General features: G+C 35.9%; 1 long non-coding RNA gene across 2 annotated transcripts; it reads left to right on the top strand.

Annotated features, from left to right (window-relative positions):
* The first annotated feature begins 651 nt into the window (after positions 1-651).
* LOC104910893 lies at positions 652-18,123 on the top strand. Of its 2 annotated transcripts, XR_793493.2 has the most exons (4): positions 652-708; positions 2,683-2,755; positions 2,924-3,209; positions 17,795-18,123. It is a non-coding gene; the product is annotated as an uncharacterized LOC104910893 (long non-coding RNA). The 2 variants fall into 2 exon arrangements; XR_004159713.1 differs by lacking the exon at positions 17,795-18,123 and having other exon boundaries at positions 2,924-7,188.
* Positions 18,124-18,849: the final 726 nt, after the last annotated feature.

Below are 18,849 nucleotides of genomic sequence, written 5' to 3'. Positions count from 1 at the left end.
AAGTAGTGTTGTTAATTCTGGTGAAAATAAGCTAATACAAGCATGTTCAGATATTCTGATTGAGCTTGCCTCTATTTCATCTTTTCAGAGCTGTTTAAAACACACTGAGAAGGCTAAACAAAGAAATCTGTAGAGATTCCTGGAGTAGAAATCCTTCTTTAGAAGCAGCCTGAACACAACCTTTGTTTCAGTGAATATAAGTTGAGTGTGTCTGTGAGGAAAGATATTTAAACACCACCATTATTGTGGTTAAACTGTTCTTACTATATTTTCACACCAATTTTATTGAGTAAAAGTATAAGCTTGAGTATTGTCACAGTGACATCTCAGTGAAATAACTGCTCACATTAAACTTTCTTCTAAAAAAAAAAAAAAAGTTAGATGGGAAAGAGGAAAGGAAGAATAGCTCAAGAAGAAGGGATAGAGGCTGGGAAAATGTACTTGGGGGGCAAAGGGAAGTAAGAAAAGTAAAAAGGGAAAAGAAGATACAATTAAGTAAGAGATATCTGACAGGAGTTCTGTTAGAAAATGCCTCAAGATCAGAGGAGAAAATGCTTGAAAGTTTCAAAAATCATGACGATAATGATATGGTTAGCATGTAGTTCAATCATTAGTGCAAATGCACTGCTTGCTGGACTACATCCTTCCTTCAGCAGGTCATTTCTGCATTGCCACTGAGTTTAGTTAGACCGAGGATTTTGTTACTGGGTAAGTGGAAAACTTTTATCTGAAAAATTGTTGCAAAGTTATTTTCTTAATATCTTCAGTCAGTATTTTCTGTGTGATATCTTCCTCTCAGATTCTCAGTTAGCCATGAAAGCTTTTAACTCTTCAGTATTCTAAAAACTGTAATTCTCAAGAAGATTCAGCTTTAGATTAATAGTTTCACATAGCCCACTTCTATATTTTATCTGCTTGAGGATAGGAAGGCTATGAAGAGGGATCTGGGTAGGCTAAATAAATAGGATGTCGATCACAAAACTTGTCAAGACTAAATGCTGGGTGCTGTATATTGTCAGAACTATTTCATGCATTGGTATAGTCTTGAGGAAGAGTGGCTGGAAAACTGCACAGAAAATGATCTAGGGTTGCTCTTTGAAAGCTGGCTGAACATGAGCAAGTATCATGCCTAGATAGCCACCAAGATCCATAGCGTTCTAATCTGCGTCCTTCAAAAGATGTTCAGCAGGACCTGAGAAGCTATTGTCTCAGCAGTAGATTGTACTAATCTTGAGTATTTTGTTCAGTTTTGAGTTCCTGCAGACCTCTTGCTGAAGGGAGGCCTCACAAGTCTCTTCCCCCACCTGAAAGGGGGCTGCAGTGAGGAGGTGTCAGTCATTTTTCTCAGCTGTGAAGTGAAAAGATGCAAGGAAATAGTTTTAAGTTGCACTGGGGTGGTTTAGTTTGGACATTAGGAAGAACTTATCAACAAAGAAGGCAGTGAAGCATTGGAAGTGACTTTTCAGGGAGGTGGTGGAGTCCCTATCCATGGAGATATTTGAGACATGTGGATGTAGTGCTTACAGACATAGACATGATTTAGTCATGGGATTTAGTAGGTCATTTCAATGGTTGGATTTAGTCATCCTAAAGGTTTTTTTCCAGAGTAAATGATTCTGTGATTCTGACTCAATTATAGCATTGAGAGTCCAACTAGGCATACTCTTGGTAACATTGGGTATTAAGATCAGATTTTAAAGTCAAGAAGATACTTTATGTGAAGGCTATGTAACTTCAATTACCTCATGATTTGGCCATAGTTGCTAAGGGTATTGACTGACTGCTTCAAGTGAACAGTCAATACTTTTCATTCTGAAAGTTGTATGCCTCGCCCCTAATTTTGAAAGACAAACTTTCTCAGAAACATATTTATTTTCTGCACTTCAGAAAAATAGACTTAAGAATAAGAAGCAAAGCCTAGAAAAAAATAAAGCTAGAGTATATGTAACTGAAGTTTGAAGTATAGAACATCATTGGAATGCAGCTCCAGATCTCAGGTGAAAAGTAATTATTTAACTTGAAAGAAAGTATCTTATGTTCATTGAAACATTTCATGGAAAGGAAAAATTCTAACAAAATAGCATCTAATCACAATGAGGGAGGGATTAGCTGGAGAAAGGGAGAGAAGAAGCTTGAAGGGATGAAAAGAGCCATTAAGTGAATTGTGTGTGTTCACTGTCTCGCCTGTGAGCTGGAAAACTGTAGCCAATGCATGATGAATTATACTAAAGTACACCAATTAAATGGGTATTTTTGAATCAAAGCATCCTGACAGCTCAGCTTCTTTCCCATCCCATGCCATTCCTCACTGCCACATTGCACAGCCTAATATTGTGTGACCTACTCCCTTCTGCTTTTAGCTTTGCTGGATCTTAAATTGACATATTCTTCACAAACAAAAAAAAAAAAGCTTTACTTCTTAAAACAGCCCTTGGCTGACAGCTTTCTTACAGATGGATGGATATTTAATACAAAAAACATGTTTCATAATGAAGCGCAATATCAGTCTTAGTTTCTGTGCAGTCTCTACAGTCTTAGTGTTTTCAACTCATCTGTATGATTTCTTTCTTCCCACCTACATCTCCTGAACAATGTGCAAGTCTTGTAATATTTCTTCCCTAAGTTTTCAAAACCATTTCCACATTTACGTGTTAGTATCTTCACCTTGTTCTTACTTTGTAGCCTTGGAAGCATAATTCAAAATATCATTCCTGTGTTGACTTGGTTTACATTAGAGAAGATCCCCACAGTCAGGGTAAGTTAAAGGTCTGTTATTATTACCATTCCTATATTTGTGGATTTCTTCAACTTGCATGATCTTTTCATAGTACCTACTGCATTAAACAGTCAGAGGAAGTTCCAGAAGGAGTTCTAAAATGCTATTCCATCTTTGATTAACCTACTTCTCTTTTCACTCCACCAGCTCATAGTATTGCTGCCTCTCTTTATCCAGGAGCGTGGGCAGCACCTCCTACCCTATGTAATTTTCCACCGTATGGGGACCACACAAGCACCACTTGTAGGACATGCCTGAGCATCTCTTCTGAGGCATCTCCCAGTGGAGTAGTGCCTGTCCGAAGTACCAGAGAAAACCAAAGGAGTCTGGAGATGCTTTGTTTCCCACTTGCTAACAGCATTAGGATACATCATAGCCATCCCACTTGGAACTGACATGTTTATCCATGAGTGGAGTAACATGTTTTCTGCAGGTAAAGTGATGTAGTTGTCATCACCAGAAGGCTGCTTTTCCTCCAACATTGTTTCTCTTATAAGAGGATGATATGGAAAGCCTTTTGGGATCTCAGTTGTAACATTCCTTACCTGTGTCTTCAGCATTTAACATGTGCTTTCACAATCAGATTATATATCACTTATCGTAGTAGTCTTTACTTTTGAGCCATTCACTTCAATCTTTGTCATCTGTTTTTTGTTTTTTTTTTTGTTTTTTTTTTAACTTGCATTAGACCTGCCTTATTCCTCCTGTTTGTTTACAGTTTCAGGATACCGTGGACAGCTTGATGCACACTGATATAATAGAACAGTGTGTGGAAAGTTCCATTATTTTGGCTTTTTTTTGGTAATGAGCTTTTATCTTCCAACCACCTAATTTCTTAAGAGCCCAGTGCTTTTAACTTTTTTTTTTTTACTATTACAGAGTGAAGCCTAATGTCTTCATTTCTAAACCAGTAGCCACATAGCTCACTTTCCCTTTACTGACTCTGCTAATGATATTGCTGTAAGCAAATATTTTCCCATATTCTTTCATGGGACTGTAGTCTGTTTATGCCTCAGTGTCAATTTTGGATTGTGTAAGTAATTGATCTGCGTATAGACGATTACACAGAAGTAAGCACTATTATTTCATTACTCTGCTTTAATGCCTAGAAAGGAGGTTGCAATATCCTTGACGAACTCCTCTCCTTCAAGGCATCTGTAAGTGTTTCTCTCCTACTAGAATATGATTTGGAGTTTGAATGTGTCTTTTGCCACTGCATTGATAACCCCTCTGGCCTTATGAGATGCAAAATCTTATTGCCCACAACACATGTAATCAATTTCTTGGAGAGTTAAAGGGATAGAGATCATCCAGACGTGCTCACAGGTAGAATACAAGGCATTTCTAGAATTCTCATCTTTAAGAACAGGGCTGTATAACAGTAGCTGTCCTTGAATCTTCCTGCCCTTGTTTCATCTCAGTGAATGCACTCTGAGTCTTACGGTCTTCTACCTATGTCAGATACCTGGGTTGTCTCAGGACTTGCACTCATTTCCACTTGGGCTTGCTCATTGAAATGTGTATGTTTTAAAGCCTATCAGTAGCACACTTCTGGACTATTTTTCATGAAAGTCATATTTTGCTTTTACTTCAGCTGCTGTTTATTATTTGAGACTCTTCACAGGATAAGAGATCCATGTAGATATGTTTTGTTGCATTTCATCATTATTTTAATAGGCTTGCACTATAAAATTAATATTTGCATGTCCAGAGTTGTTCGTATCTGCAGCTTGGCTGGGTTTGTTTGGCTGTGTGAGCTTCCAGACACGTGAAAATCCCAGAAGATCAACCAAAATAGTCACATTTCAAGGGAGGAAAAGACATACGGGTCTTACTGCCCCTATGTTGGGTAAAATACATGAGCTTGCTATTAACAAACCATTATTAGGAAGACTGTTCTCATATGCTCTGGTAACTAAAGCACAGCCAGAATCAGTTTCTAAATTAACTTTTTTAAGGGATTGTATCTTTCACGTTTTAGCCACCATATGTTTGATTTTTCTACTGAGCTCTGTTGTCATTTGTGACGTTTCTTGACATCCAACTCCCTGGTTTCTCATGCTACTTGTGCTTCTGCCTTTTCTAAAAAAAAGAAACCTGGCAAGAATTTTAACTGAAAGTTAAATATGGGTATTAACTAAAAGCAAAGGGTACACTGATGCCCAGTTCTAAAACTGATACCTGTTCCAAAATTACTGCTACTTGAATCAAATTTAGTGAATGTCCTCAAACACTGAACTGTACTGAAGAAGTGAATGAGCAGGATCCTCTGGCAGTCTGGGAGGATGAGTGCAGATCACTCAGAATGGTCTCCCCAGTGTTCTTCCTTGCTGTTGCTCATATTCACATGTAACAGAACTATCCCCTGTGCATCTATGTCAGAGTTGCCATGGTTACTTTGAACACAGTTTATTTCCTAATGTGAACACAGTTTGGTACAGAGTGCACAGAGGGAACTGCGGTATCCTCTGAGGTGCACAAATGTCACAAATATCACCTCCATTGCATTCATGGCTGTGCCAAGGTCCTAATCTTTAGGTGTCAGCCAGTTTTAGAATTGCTGGGTAAGGTCACAACCTCTTTCTTTCCCTCAAGTATCAGTCGCATTGTAACTCTGTTAAGTTCTCCTGCACTTTCACACATGGGATACACGAAGTGTCTCTTTATAAAGAGGTGCAAAACAATGTAAACGTAGGGCAGTTTTGTTGTCCTGAAAGTAACAATAGAACCTAATTCACAGAATTCTGTCAATGCTCTCCACAATTTTGAGGAAATACTACTTTCTTCCAAGAAGATGTGCAACGTTGTAATGGAGGCTGTAAGTTTGGGAACTTTTTTTTTTGTCATCCTCTGTTTCTCAACTTATCTAGTATGTAATATCAGAACTAGGCCAATTTTATGTCACTTCAAGGACAATTGTGAACTTCTATATGCATTTTTTTTTTAATGGATGGAGTGTTAATTTTGCTTTTATCTACTTTAAAGAAAGCAGTTCCATGTCTGCCTTTCCTGCTTAGAAATGTAGAGCACAAGTCAGTCAAGCCCTGTGCATATTCAACTGCGTGTGTGCCTTTTGTAGCTTTACCAGTGCTAATGCTGCGAATGGAGCAGAAAAAGTAAAGGACTGGTGATTGGCCACAGGGCAAAGAATGGAAGATCAAGAACAACATTCTAAATAGATACAGTTGTTTTTTTTTATTTCCAACTACAAAAATGCATCCAACTAAAGCCCAAGAACATAGTGACTTCTCACCCTTTCCCCTATAAGTAGACTTTTCTGTATTGCTTTTTTTTTTTTTATTCAGTCATTAGACCTGTTGGGATATTACAAGCCTATTGGCCTATAAAGCCCTAAAGGATTTTAGTTGAATCTTAGGACAGGTTCAATTTAATGAAATGTCTTTGACATGCGCTTAAGGGGGCTTCTTCAGATTTGCCTGAATACTTGGTGAGATACCTTGTGATTTATTTCCATTAATTATCAAGATAGGTGGTATAGGATGTCTTTATCAACTGGAGATTTTTACAGTGTAATCATAAGAGTTAGACTGAGTTTGTTCTTACCTAGCTAGACTGAAAGGTTAGCTGGGTTCCAGCCTGAATGACTGAAAATAGTACATAGATCTGAGGATATATTCCCACTTAGCACACACTGGGGGGGAGGGGGGAACTAAAAAATGACTGACCCATGAAGCGTCTCTCTGCCAACTGTTACATATTAAATCAATCCTTAAATATCAAAGGGGAAGATGCTTTTTCAAGAGGGTTTGGAAATACGTAAGAACATCATTTCACCACCTGCTTCCACCCAGAAGAATGTGGAATGAAAGTTCTGCCCAGGAGAACCTATAGCATTAGAGGATATGGGAAACATGCTTAAAATGGATAATAAAATATTCCCTTTTCCCAAAAATTAATAAAATTAGAATGAGAGAGGTTGATATAAACTTCAAGAGAGAGAGAACAGCAGCACAATTTCAGAGAATAGCTGTTGCTAATCAGCAGTTGGGAGAGTCATAGGTGCTACTAAGCCTATTTAAGAGCATTTTCATCTGATAGGATAAAAGATTTTTTGCCACCAGTGATAACTTCTCACCTGTACCATTTTTTTTTTTTCTCAGAAACTTCTTTGAACTTTAACTACAAACTAATTCTCCAATCACATGGTACACAACAGAAAGGTTTTAGCAGAGGCCTCTTGTGAAACATAATTAGGAAGTGGATATTGAAAGAGTGAATGGATAAATCTAGGTATTTCTTTGGCATCAGGAAATAAATTGTAAGCTTCTACTTTAGTGATTAAGTGCAACATCATTATGAAAGTTTCTCCCCATCTCTTGATTAAAACATAAATATTGTGTATTTTATTAAATGTCTCTTCTGTAAGTTTCTGACACAATAAAAGCAAAAGTTTATTGGTTTTGCAAAACTGGTAATAACTCAAACAACTTCTGATCTGTTTAAAACAACCTAAATACCTACAGTAATGCTAGTAAAAATGAAGGTTCTTTAGACCATGGTGATCTAATATATTTAGTACATTGCTGTTAAATTATGTTTTCATTATTTTATACACAGAAGTTAGTTTTTAAATTTGAAAATTTCTGGTTTAATACTTTTTTTTTTCTGTTAAATTCTCCTTTGAAATGAGAGAAATGCGAGAAAAGGAATTGAGATCGCTGAAGTATGTCAAATTAGAATTTTGGTAAAATTACTATCCCAAATTCAAAATTGAATTGAGAGAGGGAATATTAAATAGTGACAGTTAGGAGATAGCTAGAGATCTCATATAACAAAAGATATCTATGAAGGTTATAAAAATGCATGCCAAAAATTCCTTAGGAAAAAAACGTGCTATCAAAATTCTAGCTGCAGTTCTTAGAATACATTTGATAAAAGCAGGGCAAAAAGGTTGAGCGAAAAAGACTACAGAGCTGTAAGAAAATAGAAGTGTGGGAAATGGAAAATGGACATGATCCATACAGTAATATGAATTTTAGTGGTTGCTTTGGATCAAAAGAGAAAAGATGTCCTGTAAGTCAGTGAAAATGAAATGGGAGCATAATAACTCCCTAGAAATCAATGGGAGGAGGAGACTATTCTTAGTTATCAAAGACCAAAGCAAGGCTTAGATCTAAATGCTGTTGGACAGGAAAAAATATATATGAGAATAACTCTGTGTGAGGTCTGAGGGATTGAAAGATTGGAGATGTTTTCTAGGTAACCTGCTTGAGCAACAAAATTTATTTAAAAATTATCAGAGATGGTGGAAAGAGGCTGATTGGCAGAAAAATGTGATGTGTTTGAGTGTTCGGTTTTATTAAAATAGAGGAAATGCAGTGTATGAAAAGCAATGCCAGCGAGAATGTCCAGGGACTTGCTGCTGTAACAGTGTGCATGCACGTGCATCATACCCCATAATTCTTAAAAATAACATATGCAACCTATTAATTCATACAGCAAGGCTATGTTTTCTTTTGCTTGTTTCACTGCACCAGCTTAATTCTTTCTAAAACTCACATTTCTAATACTTTATATCTGCAAGATCCTTTTGGAATTTATATATTCTCACTGATCACCTGATGTAAGGCTGATTTCTAACAGTCTGTCTCTCCCAGTAACTCAATAGTAACTGAAATGTGTGGACCTCAAGAGAAAAACTGAAATTTGTGTTTATCTATTTGGATGTACTCAGGAGGGAATTCTAAAATTACTGGAGGAAGAAGTTAGTGAACTGTTGAAGCCTTCAAGATATTTATAAGCCTGTTTTCCACCATATGGAGCAATATAAGAATCATGGTTAAGCAGGACTTCTAAAGTGAAGCGAGAAGGTAAAACCCACGTATCTTGATTCAAAGGAATACAAAATCCTATTGCTGTGGTAAGCTTCAAAACCTTACAAACAGAAAAACAAAGTGCTGCTAAGTTGTCTGCATTATAAATATTAAACATGAACCTAACTAATTTTGTTGGCTTTATGCCACTATAATTAGAGTCTCTTCTTGGGGTCAGAAGTAGATTTTGCAGTGGAAATGTGCAATTTGCATAGAAATAATGTGTGGTTTTTTTCCCTGTATGTACAGAACCAATTGGTATCTTCTAATTTTGAGGTGCTAACAGATGTCTGGGCAATTGATTCATTTTCTGGGGAATGGATGCAAGATCCAATCAACTTGTGTTGCAAGACTGATCAGGATAACAAAACTGAATCAGAGAACGATCAGTCGTTGCTGGTTTCTTTCTCTAATATGAGGAAATAGAATAGATTCTGTAAATGCAGCTCTTCACAAAGATTTCTTCCATGGTTATTGTAGGAGTTGAATCACAGAATTATAAAATTGCTCAGGTTGGAAAAGACCTTAAAGATCATCAAATCCAATCTCAACCTAACTATACTACCCTAAAATGGGTAAAAAAAAAAAGTCCTAAAATGGACCATAACATTGTGTGCGTGTATTCATCAATGGAGGAGGATCCCATTTTTTTTGCATGTATGGTATTGCATGTATGGAATTACACAAAGATAAGAGCTCAGTATAGTGATTCAAAAAGCAAATAACACCAAACGAAATAAAAATTCTTTGGTGCCAGGATTGGTAATCACTGAATGTGATTAGCAGCATGAGGGACGTTTTGTACCATGCTTTGTATCAGTCTGTATGCTGTGCTTTGCTCTTTGTATTTCTTTCATATTTTTAGTGTCCTCACACTGAAAAAGTAAAGCGGAAGAAAATTATGCTTCTATTCTTCCATTGTCTTAGAGGTAGACTTATTCTCTACAACATGGGTGCTGGTGTAGTTGGACAGAGACTGTGGGACCACAGGAGCAAGGGGAGAAGTGAGGTTAGAATAGGATGATCTATACATCAAAAGAAACAATAAAAAATAAAACAGCTCGCTGTTTCTGCAGCTTCTACCAGTGGTGATGCCTTGCAAAAACACCTAACTTCAGTAATTATTGTGTGGAAAGCATCCTTTTGGATATGCAAAGAATTTGTAGCCTCCTGAATACTCACTTTTTTTAAAGTGTTACTTAAAGTATTTGTGATATTTTTCACAGTGTTTTCATGGAGAAGGGAAAAATGTTATGCCCTATGAATGATGAGACCAGACACAGCACATCCAGAATATAATTGTTCTGTGCAAGTATGATAAATATGTTCTTTCAGCCAGTCTAAGCTTGTGACACAATTGCTTCAAGACAACACTAAATTCTTCCTAAGAATCTCAACTTGCTTATATCCTGGATAAAAAATGAAAAGATGATGATGAAAATTAGATGTAATGTAGCATGGCACTGGCAAAAGAGGAGGAAAAATTAAAACTGAGTTTCCCACCTAATTGCTCAGAAAAAAATCACGAAGATTTTAAGGCTCTCATTAGATATCCTGAGATATCTAGGATGACATGTATAGTTGACATGGTGAAGTGACTAAGTCATATCAAATGATGTTCACATTTTCTTTGACTGCTAATTCATCTACTTTGCATAAGAAAAAATAAAATCTTTTCCTGTAAAGAATTAGGCACTATCAAAATTTGGCTATTTGTTTGTGGATTCTTCTGAACATACTGAATTATGTTTAACTTCATTACAAATCTCCAAAGACTCTGTTAGCTTCTAATCAGACCCAACTATAAACAGCATAAAAAAACATGAGTAAGTATTCCGGCATGCTTTCTAATTACAACATTTCTAACCCTCAGAGCAATATTTGAGGGCTTTGATTTCATCATATCTTAAGCAAAAACCTATCTGGGCTAGTTTTCTAGTTTCCTAGAAGGAGGGGACAGTCGAGCCTGTTAGCAGCTCATTATGCAGCAGTCTACTCTCTGTCTCACTACTGACCATGGTAGAATGGAGTAATGTTTCTTGGATGACAGATAAAATTATGTTTCTAATCAGTCATTATCAAAGTACGTATAGCATGTTTGGCAAAAGAAAGATGATTAGCTTTGTTGTCCTTGCTAGTTTTCAGTTTTAAAAAGCTCTGTTCAACAAAATGCACATCTATCAGATAGTTTTGAGGATAGTTCCTTCTCCTCTTACACGTCACGTACTGTGGTTCTATGAGTTATTGAACAGCTACCATATTCCTCCTTGGGTTTAAATATAAAGAATCATTTAAAGACTTGGGGGATTTAGAAAAAAAGAAGTGTTAAATTGATAATATTTTTAGATTGTAGGGTGGAGAGGGAAGATTTGTTATCTTTTTTCCTACCATCAAGAAGGGAATAAGAAGAACTAAAGAAATGTTCAGTAGTGCTACAGATTCTGTATTTTTTTAAAATTAGATTAATTGTTAAATATCCAGAAGTCATCCATAAACACTATATTCATCTGACGCACAATCTTACTAATATTTTTAAATCAAATCTTGAAAGGGAAAATCCCTGTTTCTTTTACTGCTCTGAGTCTGTGTTTAAGACAAAATTGAGAATTTGTCTACCACAAACAAAGTAGAATTTTGGAAAGACCCAGGATTGTGGAAAAAGTATGAATTGGAGAGTTCTATGTGAAAAGCACTTCTTAGAAACAGGATTTATCCAAGATGAATGGCAGAATATGCAGTTTTGATTCTGCAACCCAAGTGCCCAGATCAGTTCAATAAGGTTGTGGTGTTTTTTTTTTTTTTCATCTCTATATTTCATATATCTGGACCACAGGTAGCAGTGAAGTGATCTTCCCAACTTCAGGTTTTTCTAAGCCAATGCAATTCACATTTTCAATCCTTAGAACAGTTGTAGCAATGATTAAAACCAAGGTATTGACACACATTTGTTCTGTTCACAGAACTGTGAGGGGGTGAGGCAGCTACTGTTTATGCTCATGACAGTAACTTAGATGGGATCATGTGATCCCAATTGTAGGAGCCTAAAAAGCAAGATGCAAATGACTCAAACTATAAGTTTGTTTCATTTTGCAGATTATTTTAAAGATTAAGGAAAATATTATTGGAATGAGATATATTCGTGTCAGTATTTTTACTCTTTGATTTTTGATACTTTCTGCCTTTTTGTTGGAAGTTATTTACTGAGTAAGCATAAGTAATTGTTTCTGTATGTAACAAAAGAGTATGAGGAAATTCACTTACTCTAAGCTTTCAATCCAAGCACAAACATACTGCCCAAACAAACACTTTAATGGACACATGATTTATGAGAGCTGCTCTGAAGTAAATGCCTCCTATTTTATGATGTTGGCCTCAAAATCAGAGGTAGGTGTTGGTAGTATGGCAATACGTGTTGAACTTTCTTATCAGTTTTCCCTTACATTTTGTTGCTGTGTGACAGATAGCAGCAGAGGAGCAGTCTGACAGAATGGTACCTCACATGGGAGTGTGTATGGAGCAAAGGTGTGTCACTGTGTTTCTCCACGCAGATAAAATGGTACCCATTGATGTTCATTGACAGTTGAAGATTTATGGAGACCAAAGAGAGGTTGTGAGCATAGCGAGGTGGTAAGCTGAGTGTTTTAATAGTGGTAACAGTGACAGTGGATCACTTCTGTTGGTGCAGACTTTTACAAGTGCAGCGTGCAGGCTCCTGTTCATCATTGGTGAAAATACATAGCTAATGCTAGTGACTGTGTTGAAAAACAATATTTTGTAGCAGAGAATTTGCTTTCTCAAATAGCGTTATTGTGGTCTTTGTTTCTGTTGTATTTTCCATGGGAAGAAAAAAAAAAAAGTCAGAGACATTATTTTTGGAACAACCTATGCATATTATAATAGGCATTACTCAGTGAAGTAAGAGTTTCCGAAATTCTCAATGAATTTAATTGGTACAATTAACAAAAAACAAATAGCAGGTCACTGGCAATGATGTGAGTATATTCAACCAATGAACATTAATTCAAGCAGAGAGTATGCTGCTAGGAAAATAATTACTTTTAATCATATTAAAGTTTTATTTCTGAGAAGTGGATTGTTACTGAAATAGGATGCTTGCTTTTTTTTAACGTCGTTTCACCCCTATACTTCTAAGCATCTACTGTATTCATCTCACAGTGTCAGCATCTGAAGAATGCTTGTTTGGACTCTGGAGGAAGGTGTCCCTGACTGTAGCGGATGGGTTGGATTTAGATGATCTTAAAGGTCCCTTCCAACTGAAACCATTCTACAATTCTAAAGAGTACTGATAGAATGCATAAGGATCACGGAAAGTTACAAAGTGTCAGTGTTATTTTTCAAAGTAGATAATTAAAGGAATAGCAATAGATGTAGATGTAAATTGTAGATGTAGATGTAAATGTTCTAGGTATTTTTGTTGTTGTTGGTTTCTGAGCAAGAAATGTCAAAGAAGAACACTTTTGCTGAGAATTGGAGAGAGTTATTTGGTACGTACAACCAGTATAGTAAGCTTGGCTCAAGAAGAGTAATTTAAGATAGGTATTAATAACTTAATTTGAGGAATTAGGATTAACTGATGAAAAAGCATTGCTGTAAACTTCATATTAAATAAATATATAGCTTATCGTTCCTAACTGTCCTGTGACCTTGTATCCTCTGTCAGATTCTCTATTTGATATGTATGAAAATCATTTTCAGTAACAATTCTTCATCACTGGAAGTAAGGGAAATAGATAGAAAAAGAAACATAACAACCTTAATATATATATATTCAGTTACCTGGATCATACTGAATGATAGATGATAAGCTTCATGCTTTATTTTATGAACAATTAGCTTCAGTAAATAAGGTCCTTGTATGGACTAGTTCTGACAGAACTTTATTTTTTTCACCTGTGTGGAATCATCATGATTTTAAGTGGACTTGTAGGGCCAGCTGTGATTTAAGGTAGGGGCTGCTTACTATTCTAGGCTTGTGCCCCCTCTGAACTCCCACGTTTGCAACTCTCAGCATTTACATGACTAGAAGAAACAATTTCGTAGTATTTTACTTAGCAGATATAAACTACTGGTGTTTATTCAGTCCTTCATCTCCCCTCAAAAATACTTAACACAAAGCTACCAGTTAAATCTATTGAAGTTGCATTATAAAAATACATGTACATTACTGAAAATGATACAGAACATGTTTTCTTATATATAAGATGAGTGTATAAGGGGTGGAGAAAGAAGATTACGTATTCTTTTTCCAAATCTTGGCATTTCACTGTTTCTTTTGAAATGGAAATTTAATGCAAGCAAGAAATTTGTGGCTGGCAGGAAAACTCCTCAGTTTGCATTTTGCTTCACAGAATGCATCTATCAGAACTAGTACTTAGCATTATATTGCCATAGTTTTGCTTTGCAAATCCTACTTGCAAGTGTGAAATGGTGCTCCTTTTTTAACGCCTGCCTTTGACCTCTTTTCTGAGAAGGTAGTTTCCTAGAACTAGTTTACAAAAAAAAAATTCCTTGAAAATGAATGGTTTCTCCACTGATACAAAGCAATCTGGGATGGTACATGTTGCCCTGACCTGGGCTGAGCAGGGACTTTGAACCAAATATCTAATGTAGCATGGAATTCTCATCTACTTATTGCCTACCTCATAAATGCATGTACTCTTTTGAATCAAAGTGCTCACCTTTTCCACTGGGAAATAATTATTCCCTATGCCTGAAATCATTATGAAGATTTGGTGTTTTCTTAGAGGGCAGCTTAAAAGACCTTTTGAAAGTTTCTATGAAAAAGAGTTTTTTTCTTGTGAAGTGGACTCCTCTATTTTGCAGTTGTCAGCCATCTAAAAGCTATCCGGGAGATTTCAACCATCTAAGCTGTATTTATCACCTCTTTTATCATTGTAACTCTAAACAGTGACTCATTCTGTCCTGAGACAGCTGAGATGAATGGAACAAACTGGCCTCTGGAACTCTTCTTTGACTGCAGAAGACATCTAGACAATTAGCTGTATTATCTGAAGTTAGATGGGATGAAGCACACTCTTGTCCTCTTATCCTTTTGAAATGTTATGTTTTTAAAGAAGATATGACTTAAAAAAAAAGAAGCAGGAAGCTTAGGTTTTATATTCTCCCATTGATCTTCTATTTGGTCTTGGGTAAATATATTCCACTTCATATACCAGTATTTCACTGTTTGTTTATTTAGCTTATCCTACAAATGTGTTGGAGGTGGGAAGAGTGTTAAGTATAATCAGGACTTGCTCTTCACAATCATGCATTTTAAAGAACAAGAAAATTAATTCAGAGGGATTCATAATGTTCATTTAAAAGTTTAGCAGTCTTTACGGTACTGGCCAAGAACCCTTCTGTTGTCCATACAGAGAGATGCAGATTATGAAGGCAATGCAATGCATGAAATCTATTGTACATAGAAAAAATGCTAGATGAATTGAATTCAATACTAAAAGACAAAATATTGAATTTCTTGATTTTTGTTTTCCCACATGTAAATGTTTTCTTTGCTACCACTCATTTGAACTACTATGACTTTAGTTTACTACTTCTCCAATACACTGAAGTTACTGTTAGTAATCCAAGAGATTAAAAATACTTGTAAAATTATAAGAATTTACTGTTTCATTTGGGATATAAAAAGAATGAAATCAAAGTATCTTTTTCCTACTGAACAACAGCTTTTCTTCATAATGTGAATAAAAGCTTGGAAGATGTGTGCAAGGTAGACTGTATCATCCCTTGGGTCTGATGAAAGTAGAGAGAACAGTCAAGATGAATGTGGCTAAGGTGAACATATCAGAACTAGCAAACAACCTTCTTCTGTCTGTGATACAAGTGTGCAAAGTTCTCACGTCAGTAAAATACAGGCTTTGCTATGGTACCATAAGGAATTCATGTCCTTTGTCATGTCAGAGACTCCCAAGTGCTCACTGTGGAGAAGTTCATCTGAGCACAGTTTTTCTATGAGCTTGCCAGTTCACGTAAGGGAACAGTAACATTCAGAGCACAATGGTGGCCCAATGAGCTGACAGGAAGAAAAAAGATTATTTCCCACTGGAAATGAAAATGAACACAAACTTCATCATTGCCTATCATTGTCCAGTCCAAATGCAAAAGACGTTCTTTGTGTTCTGGCATAACAGGGATACATTAAAAACCACACTCATTAAACTTCAGAAAACTAAGGAGAATGAAAAAATCTTTATGTTAGAAGGTCCATAAAAGTGTTTTGAGATCTTTCATTCTTCACATACACTGATTTTTCTTAAAGATCAACTTTCAAGGGAAACAGAAAACATTGTTTTCCTAGATGTATCAAAGGCAGAGAAGATATTGTATTTGAGTTACCTACAAAGCAGCTTATTAAAGAGAACTGTGATTCTCTACAGGAGTCAAGAAAAGAACTGCAGGTGAGGAAATTGTTAAAAGTAAATAGTATCAGCAATTTTTTAAATTTCATGTCATTTGAAGAGTAGGATCTAAAGCATTCATACAATGAGGTACTACTTATCTGCACCGGAATGGAAAATGAGGTTTATGGAATGGAATCTCAATGGAAATCAGAGGCTCTGTGAAATTGTAGATGTGAGTCTAGATTTTGTATCAATGTGTACATTTACATTAGCTGTTTCACTGGTATCTCTAAGAAAACCCTGAAAAAATCTCTTAGTTCCCACATTTCCATAGTTTATTTTTCTTATTGATTTTTGATATTGTAAGATCCACATCTCTTTCTGGATACAGACCAGAACATGTCATAAAATGTTTTGTAATTCATATTTTGTAGACACAACTGAATTTGAATTTCTGTATTATGCATGATTGGTATATATGCATTAATGAAAGTCCAAGTTTTGGTTAAATGTCAGCTCCATGTTTTGGTACGAATACCATCAACCATAGAGACAGTTGTTCCTTCTTTACTGCAGTATTTTCATAGTGTGCCTGGTTTTGGGATGTATGGCTTTAATTCCATCCTTTGGTGGTCAGGATTGAAACTGAAATAGAGAATATTTCAAAACCTATGTTTAAGTATTCAAGAAAAGCATCTCTAAGCCTCCTGCTGAAATTGCTCAACTTTATAGAACAACTAAATATTCATTGGACAAAAGTGTCCAAGATAATAGTGATTAAGGTATTCATGTGACAAGGGAGACATGAGTTCCTGACGTATTCTAATGAATATTTACATAATTTTATATGAAGTATTCACTGGAGCAGAAATGCCAAGTTGCCTAATAGCTTACCTATAGAATCATAACTTTCTTGACTTTCAGCTCAATTAATTTTTAATTGTTACTCACAAAGAAGAACAGCCTGAAGAATAGGAACTCTCTTCCCAGAACATTCCAGCATTTTGAGCATTTACCTAACATCAGTGTTTAAAGTCCCTCAAACACTGTAGATATTTGAAGTTTTTGCTTATGCTTCCTCAGGATCCTTGACAAAGAAAGAACATTGCTGCATCTCCTCATTTTTTCTAGGCTCATAATTTTTGGAAAGAGTTGTACTTCATTGGTGTTTTTATTGGAAGTTTCATCATTTTGGTCTCTTTGATTTGTGATTCAAAATAACCTCTGATCCCAGTCTTGATTATGTCTTGCTATGCTAAAGCATTTGTTCTGGACTAATATGATTTCCGATCTTGGTAGTTACTAGCATTTCTGTTTTCATGTCCATTTCTGTGGAATACAAAAGCTGTGCTTATGTATATAGTGTTTTTTACTCCCAGGAAATCCAGAGGTACATAAAGATAAATTACCATAAATGTCATAAATATCAGACCTGAAGCAACCACTTGTACTCCATGTGTCAGGAAATGAAAGTGCAATGGTTTGTGCACATTGATTTTGCAGTGTGCAGGACAAACCCACTGACATATGGGTAGAAAATATTTTTTCCACTATTAATAAAATAAAATACAACACTATTTTAAAATAAGGTAAAGATGCAATAGAAATATTTATCCTTTCTCATCTTCCAGTTTTTGAGCATGTCTTTTACTCATCTTTGCCCATTTTATCCAGAAGGCATTTTAGATTATTTAGGAATCTGGGGAAATGGGAGCATCTCAAGATTTTTAAGTGACAACACTGCTCTGGATGGTACAAGTCTAATGCATCCTTCTGTTCTTTGATCTGTTTCATTCTGACAGTTCTGCTTGCCATTATGAGGCATCTTCCAGCAATGGTAGCAAAAGAAATGGAAAGCTTTCTGTTGGTGGTTCTGGTGTAGCGAAATTACTGTGGAAGTTCAGAAGCTTTCTTACTACAGAGAGACTGCTCATGGGACTGTTGATGTGTTTTTACCTATTTTGTTTTTGCCTGCTAAATGCTACTATAGATAATCTGTAATCTAGATGCGTCTATCTGCTCATTGCAGTGATGTCCAGGCAGCTTCCTTCTCAGTGGTGAGAACCCTGAGAATTATGAGCTTGTTTACCATGATTTTTCATTATATTTAATCACAAATAAATTTATTTAGTACTCCCTAATGTATCTAGTGTTTATTTCCAACTTTACCATTTCACTGTTGAAGTAGAATATTGTCTATAAAGTTGTGGAAAGATGTGCCAGTATAGGAACAGGAGAGAAAAGGAAAATCTGTTTGTCATTACAAACAGCATGCGTATCTATTTTACCTCATGATAAAATGCCATAATAAGTGTTTATTTCTGAATAGAAAAAGAGCAGTGAGAACAGTATTTTTACATGAATGATTTTTGGAAAGTCTTTCTTCAAAGATAAGAAATTTGGCCACTCTTCTGCTCCCATTGTTCCAATAAGAGGTTAGTCTTCAATGGTGGTAAATATAAGACATAAATGGAACAGAGAAAGTAAATAAAAGGTTGCATGTGGGACTTTGGGGAGAAAAAGTTCAGTAACTAGAATTCAACTTGCTCCTGGATTCTCTTTACTTGTGAAACACTATACAAGGCATCTGAAGCATGTCTAAAAAGGCTACAGTCCCAGAAAAGGAGATTGACTGGGCTTTGGCCCATAATTTCAAAAGTCCTGAAAATTACCGCTCTCATTCAGGCTTAATTTAAGCACGTTTTACATTTTAAGTTTATCTTTTCAATTTGTTCACTTACTGGTGAAAGGAGAGAGCAGCTCAACACCTCATTTGTGCCCAAGCCTATGCCGAGTTGACAAAGAAATCTGTCTTCTCCCTCTGTTGCTTGAGGAACTCCATGTTGGAAGTTTTCTT

The sequence above is a fragment of the Meleagris gallopavo genome, chromosome 4, assembly GCF_000146605.3.
Source record: "Meleagris gallopavo isolate NT-WF06-2002-E0010 breed Aviagen turkey brand Nicholas breeding stock chromosome 4, Turkey_5.1, whole genome shotgun sequence".
In the NCBI taxonomy this organism is placed as follows: Eukaryota; Metazoa; Chordata; class Aves; order Galliformes; family Phasianidae; genus Meleagris; species Meleagris gallopavo.
This window is presented reverse-complemented; position numbering and strand designations above follow the sequence as displayed.